Here is a 7,441-nt window from a genome sequence, read left to right on the forward strand (position 1 = left end):
GAAATCTCTAAATTAGAAACCATAATATTTAAGCAAAATACCGGTAAGGTTTTTATTTTTAATGCCCAAATAAAACATTAAGAAATGAAGTAAAATATCCAAAAATACCATTGAATTTGTTTTATATTGGCCATCTACTACTGGATATGGGCATGAACTTAATTGTGGTTTGTATACCTAGTAAGACTCTGTTACAGAAATGAACGTTTCCTTTGAGAGTGGTTAACACTTACATAGTCCGTTGGATAGGGATAGGAGTCTGACCAAGTAAGAGCCTGTGTCTTCTTTCCTTCTCAGTTCTGGGACCCCATCTGGCTTAGACTCTGTACATTCTGACACAGCCTCTATGACTTCATATTCTAGTCCTGTTATATCTGGAAGGTGCTGTTTCCTGTTTCCTTGGTGTTGTTTATCCCCACTGGGTTTTGCAATTTTTCTACCTCCTCTTCCACATGAAACTTGAGAGAAGGGGTTTTACGAAGACAGCTCATTTAATATTCAATGATCTAAGGTCTCTCAATTTCTGCACATTGTCCAGTTGTGGGTCAGTGTATTTATTAGTCCCTATCTTTTGCAAGAAGAAGCTTTTCTGATGCTGACTGGTTGAGACACTGATCTATGGCGTATAGCTGAATGTTGTGAAGAGTCATTTTAGAGTACTTCTTTAGCAGAATGATACATAGTATTTTGTTTTCCCCTAGGTTCATGGTCTGTCTAGTCTCAGGTTCTTGGCTACTAGAAGGATGTCAAACACATTTTATCTCATGGAACTTAATCCAACTTAAATCTAATCAGATAATAGTTGGTTATCCTCACAACTTTTTTGCCACTGTTGCACCAGAATATCATGCAGATGGTTTGTATTGTGGACTTAAGGGTTTGTACCTGTGTTGGTGTTTACCATTCCTTTCCAGTAGCATACAGAGCAACTTCCAGTACCACAAACAGTAGTTAGTAGCAGTGAAGGTGCTAGTTCAATACTAGCACAACTGCTCTGTGTTCAATAGGATGTGTAGATAGTGTCTTAGCAAGAGGACCTTATTTCATGTTTTTTAAGCTTTTAAAAGAAACATTAGTTTATTTTTTACTATATGCAATACAATAAACAAAACACAAGAAGGCAAGAACAAAGTCACCCAGACACAAGCATCTCAACTCAATGTGTAGTTCTAGATAATGCATGTATATATACGCTTAGGTAATTGAGGTCATATAGTATATGCCATGCTTTTCCCCAAATTGTGAATATTCACCAACTAAACTCCTCACACTACACAGGTATTTTGATAATCAAGAATACACCATGTCATCTTAATCTGTCAGAAAAATTCTAATCCTGTCTTCCTTGGGAAAAAAAATCATAGAAGACAAAAATGGCATCAGGCCTCTAGATAGACATACTGGTAAAGTTACAATTAAATTTTGCATTTGCTCAGTGCTCAGCTCATAGGAAAACATAGCAACAGCCCATACTAAGTATAGCATTCCTAAGCTTGTCATCATCTCTATATACTAGCATATGTAGAAGAAGAGGTGTTCTTGCTCAATAATTGTATACCATTGGAGCCACTGGGATATGTACCTATAGCAAGGACTTTCAGGCTGTTAATCTCAATACACCTGCAGATCTTGCCCTATGAATCGCTCTCTGTCCCCTCCAGTCAGCCTAGTAGCATGAATTTCCTCACACTGTATAGACATGGCTTAACAATTCCATGTTCAAGAGGAACCCTCTTTGTCAATTCTCCCATATCCACTTTTAACCATGTTCTCTCCTTAAGGGCATAATGTTCAGATGAGGAGGAATGAACTCTGTGCACAATGAGCACAAGTATTTTACCAAAATGCACATATGGAACCCTGGGTACAGCTATGAGCTGTCTTCTGGATGTAGTGGTGCTAGCAAAGTCTTTCCTTCATCCATCCTCTTCCCTGCACAATTCCTAAATCCTGATGATGCTAGTGAGAGGATTAACAAAGGCCACACCCAGAAGACAGTCCTCCCAAAAGACTAGCAGGACATTTACTGATGCTTTTGCTAATTCTAACATCCTTTAGGCACTGGGACTTACCTCTACTACCTGACAACATTAGCTGAAATGCACACCTAATCAATGGCTAGAAAATCTGAAACACCATCAGCTACAGTGCCCTTTTCTGAGCACTAATCTTTGTCCTAGCCCACTTCCATCTCCTGGGAACAGCATCTGCTCAAAGGCCAAGTTTAACCTCCATTTCCCCAGTGTGATCATTCCTATGAAATAACAAAACAATCATAAAAAGTGGTGTCAGCCCTCTATTTTTACCATGTTTTGCGTTTATGCATTAGTATATGCATGTGTGCACATGTGTGCCACTCCATTTACGTGGAGGGTAAAAGACAAGTTGTGAATTACTTTGCTCCTATCAAGTGGATCCTAGAAATCAAAATCATGTCACCAGCTTGATGGCAAGCACCTTTACATTCTGAGCCACATTATCAGTCCGTTATGCACACCTTCTTACTGTTTTGAGATAAAGTCTATATAACTCTGGCTGTCCCAGAACACAGAGATCCACCTGCCTCAGCCTAGAGTTAAAGGCATGCATTACTATACCAAAGTCTATTATGTACTTAAAAGTCTAGAGACCAGATGTTCCCAATAAGCAGTTCAGTTTCCCCAGCATATATGTGTACACTGCAGTGAATACACTTTATACCTAACAAAGGCTGTCGTCAGAAACTGCCTTCTAAACAGTAATGTTCTGGTCTAGACCCTCTTCCAGTTCTCTCCAACCAGGGGCTACATGTATGCAACTGTCATGTTCTGGGGAGATATTAACAGTTTCATGTCATAAGTGGTTTTAAGAAGAGGTTTTTATTTCCTACAAATTTTAATGTAATTTACAAACATGTCTTTTCACTAACTCTTCTTTGTCTCACACATTGGCACCTCTTTATTGTCTAGGAATACTGAGTTCTGCAAATTCTCACATGTAGCTTCTCTACATTTGCAAAATAAGATGCACAGATAAAAGAAACACTGGCCACTCTTGTATTTCCAAATTTACATTATTAGCATTAGGCTCTTCATTCATTTTCTTTCTTCCTCCCTCTGAAACCTACATAAGCAAGGCTGTACTGCTCAGAAGTGGTTTTCTCTTTCTAATTTCAAAAATAGCATTTTACCATCAGTTTAAACAGGAGAATCTACAACATGTATTATTTACTATGTTTGCTTTTAACATACTTTTTTCACATCTAAACACCTAGAAGGACTATATGTTTTAGATGAGGAGATAAATCCCCTATATACACAGTAGTTTTGAAACCATACACATGTAGCACATAACAATGGTTAGATCTCAAAGTATCTTCTGGTGAGAACATTCTGTTCTCTGAATGTTTTTCCCTTCAGCCTCTCTCCAGTATCTGTGACACAGGCTCCTGTCACTTTAATGATACACTTTCACAACTCTTCAGAAGACGCCCTTGCTAACACAGAGTATATAGAGTACATGAGTTTACTGACTCTATTTTGTCATACATTGGCAACTTCTTAGTACCTAGAGACTAGATATTATAGGACACCTTTGTCCAGTATGTACAGTATATACAGTATAGCAAAGTTAAATGAGATGCACACAACACACAGGGTGATGGGTAAACTAGAAATGTCTAGCACACTAATGGAATCCTTTTGAAGATAGGCTGGTATAGGCCAACCTCCTCAATCTACTGAATAAGTATAGCTGGTATACTGTTATCAGCATTGGGTTAACATAGTATTTGCCCAGTTTTTTTCTTTTGTTTATGGGATATTTTATTTATTTACATTTCAGATGTTATTCCCTTTCCCCATTTCCCCTCCCTAGAACTTCCTATCCCATCCCCCCTCCTCCTTTATGGTTTTATTTGATTACATGCATGTATTAAGGTCAGTTCTAGGTTGAGGGTCTAGCAATACAATAGATGCAAATAGTCAAGGAATAAGCAAGACAATAAACACAAATAACCAAAGAACAAGCAAGGCATTAAAAACTATTTATGCAATATTATTATACTACTTATACCTTTAAATGTATCAAGCACTTTCAAATATCTACAAAGATTAGATATTTCATGTAAGAACTTATTTGCTATTCACATGGCATGGGTAAATAAACCTGTATGCAAAGTAATGGTTATGATCTGAGGTATCTTCTAAATATAACCATTTGAGTTTCAGCCCACTCTCTTCTCCCATCTCTCTGCCTTCAAACCAGTAGACAAATGTAGGCATATGTAATGCCTAGAAACAGCTGAACAAATTCCTATCCTCCAGTCACCTACAGGACAACCTTTTCTATGAATTTTAACAGTATACATCATGTGCTAATTTTACTATTTTGACATATATTTGCAAACTCTTTAATACCTAGAGTCTAGATATTGAAAATTTTAGTCATACAGCAAGAAATGAAAGTATATAGAAATGGTGTCTGAAAAGGTCCCATATAAACACACTACTACATAACCTTTGTTGCTGCTTCCCTGCACGTCCTCCAAACTGCTGAACAAATACAGATAGTATTGTTCACAAAGGTGCTTATCACTCCACCTCTAAAATACAGCAACTAATGAATTTCAACAAAAAGATATTTACAAAGTGATATTTCACTACCTCTACATTTAGCATACGTTGGCTGCTCCCTGGCAGGGAAGGGTGTGTGTGGTGGTGGTGATTGGGAGGCTGCACTCCCTAGCTCACAGTGCTCTCTGTTGGAACTTTACTGTAATATTTTGAAAAGCAGCCAATAGCCTTGGCAATCATCTGAGATCTTTAGGGGTATTCATAGGACACCCAAGACAAGATATCAACCTCCTCACATATCTGCGATTGTGTTTTGAGTCTATAACAGAACATCAGTGGCTGTGTAATTTATAAAGGAAAGGACACTATTTGGGCCCGAGGTTTAATAGATTAGAAAGCTGAAGACAGTGATACCAGCCTATGATAAAGGCTTTGTGCTAATTTCTTCCATTGTCTATTGATTTATCATCCATTGCTTACAATTACTTTCGAATAAGTAGTTTTATTATATTAGAGAACATTAAAAGGTATTTATATGGTTTGATTGGCTTTTGGAACTCATATAGGAACCTCAAAAATTCTTCTCAAATAAGAAGGCTGAACAAGGTCTCCCTTTTGTTTTTGTTTTTTCATTTTTATTTAAAACGGTGTTACATAAATATTTACTTCAATATACACCCCAATTTCCTTGTCGCCACATAATACTATGGGTAGTAACTAAACTTGTTGCATCCTATAATGTTTATATCCTTGAAATATATATTATTTTTGTGTGATTAGTATTCCCAAATACTATAGTTCTCGTGTTTCTTCAATGATTTGTTGTCAATAATTCTATGTACAGCTAATTAATTGTTTTTCAATGTCCCATAGCACTTGTAATGGTTATTAAACTCAAAAAAACTACTTTAAAATTAATTTATTACTACTCAGGTGCTACTTATCTAATCGTATATATTTTCTCACAGAATATTTTCTGGGCTCTTACTAGTTACTTTTAAAAACACATCATAAATTGATGCAGGGTTGTGGCCTTAGCTCAGACTGCCATCCACATGCCTCAGCATCACATACTAAGTGCACTCCTGCACCTTCTACAGGCAGATAGGCCTCAGATGGAGACTCAGGGGCAAAGGCTGTCCTCTTGTGCTGGGATCTAAACACTGCTCAAATGGCAAGCTGAAATGCCTTCCATATTGGCTATGATACTATTAGTCAAATGAAGGTCACAACTAATAACTATTATGATGCAAAGACCATGAGATCTACAAAGAACTTACAGATTGAGGGTGGGACAGATGCCAATTTCAGTCATTAAAGCTATTGGCATCTTGAAGTGAGCTGCTTTTGAAGTAAATCAGGATTGTGGTCTTGATCCAAAGATTGCTAGTGCAATAATGAAAGCAGCACATGAGGTAAATCCAAGATTTCATTTATACTTACCCCACAGCCACGTATATTTGCCGTTTCGGTGGAAGTTCACTAGGTCATGTTACCAGAACTACAGAAGCTGCATGATGTGCTTCAGTGCAAAATCTAGAATTTGCACTAATCAAATTTGGATAAACTCTTACACAGGGTGTTATTCCACTTAATCATTGACCACCGTTACTGGTTGTGCGCAACACATCCAATATGCAATGCCAAGAATCAAAGCTGCCATGGCAAGAATCTATGAACTCACAGCTGGAGGCACTGCTATTGGGACTAGCTTAAACATTATTTTCTTTGCAGAAAAGACTGCAAAAGTAGCTGCACTCACAGGCTCGTCCTTTGTCACTGCTTCAAATAAATTTGAGGCGCTGGCTGTTCATGATACTCTCAGGGCTTAGTAGGGCCAGGAACACTTCTGCCTGTAATCTTATGAAGACAGAAAATGATACTCATTTTCTAGATTCTGATCCTTGAGCAGGCATGAGAGAGCTAATATTGCCTAAAAATTATGCAGGAAGCAGCATCATGCCAGGCAAGTTTACCCCTACTCAATGTGAATCAATGACTACAGTACCTCACATCATGGGGAATCACACTGCTATTAGTGTTGGAAACAGCCATTGACATTTTGATTTAAATGCTTAATCATCACTCATGATGATGAAGAATGTTATATTCAGCAAAGATGATGGGTGATGCTTCACTTTCCTTCACATAAAACTGTGTGTTGGGGATCCAGGCTAACACGGAAAGGATCTGCAAGCTAAGAAACTAGTCTGTAGTAATGGTGACAGCTCTAAATCTTCTCATAGGATGTGACAAAACACATAAGATTGCCCTCCACACACACACAAAGGATCAACCTTAAGTAAAATGGCTATTGAACTTGGCTGTCTCATGGCAGGGCAGTTTGATGAAAGGATGAAACCCAAGGACACGATGTGTTCAAAGTCATTTAAATAAATTTATATTAAAATAAACTTGCATGATTTTTTTTATTTAAAACATAGCATTAAAAGTAGTTATGATACAAAAGCCAGAAAAGTAATGAAACTGAGTCTGCATGGTGATTCCTCACTATTCCTTATGCATTTTTATACAATAAGGCAGAGATCAAGTATATTTAAACCCCAAATTGCTTTTACATAAACACTGATATTTCATTAGTTACTCAATTTCTCTAGAACTTGTTTTGTTTTTACTAGCACAATTTGCAGTTGTACTATATGATACCAAATGTTCCTTTGATCCTCAAATTCTAAATATTTCTTTTTATTAGCATTTCAAATAGAATAGTCACAAAATGAAAATATTTTGTAATAGCAGTTTGAACGTGTAAGACAGAGGAAGTGAAGTGTGTTGCAATTGCTGGCATTAACAGCATTCTTCAGAGAAATACGTCTTAAATTTCAGACATAATCAAATCATTGCATTGAATTTCATTAACTATGCTA

At 37.1% G+C, this 7,441-nt stretch overlaps 1 pseudogene; it reads left to right on the forward strand.

Annotated features, from left to right (window-relative positions):
- The window catches only part of LOC114631930, a 29,422-nt pseudogene extending 22,472 nt beyond the window's left edge, over positions 1–6,950 (forward strand).
- Positions 6,951–7,441: the final 491 nt, after the last annotated feature.

Source organism: Grammomys surdaster, unplaced genomic scaffold (assembly GCF_004785775.1).
Source record: "Grammomys surdaster isolate TR1022 unplaced genomic scaffold, NIH_TR_1.0 369, whole genome shotgun sequence".
Taxonomy (NCBI): domain Eukaryota; kingdom Metazoa; phylum Chordata; class Mammalia; order Rodentia; family Muridae; genus Grammomys; species Grammomys surdaster.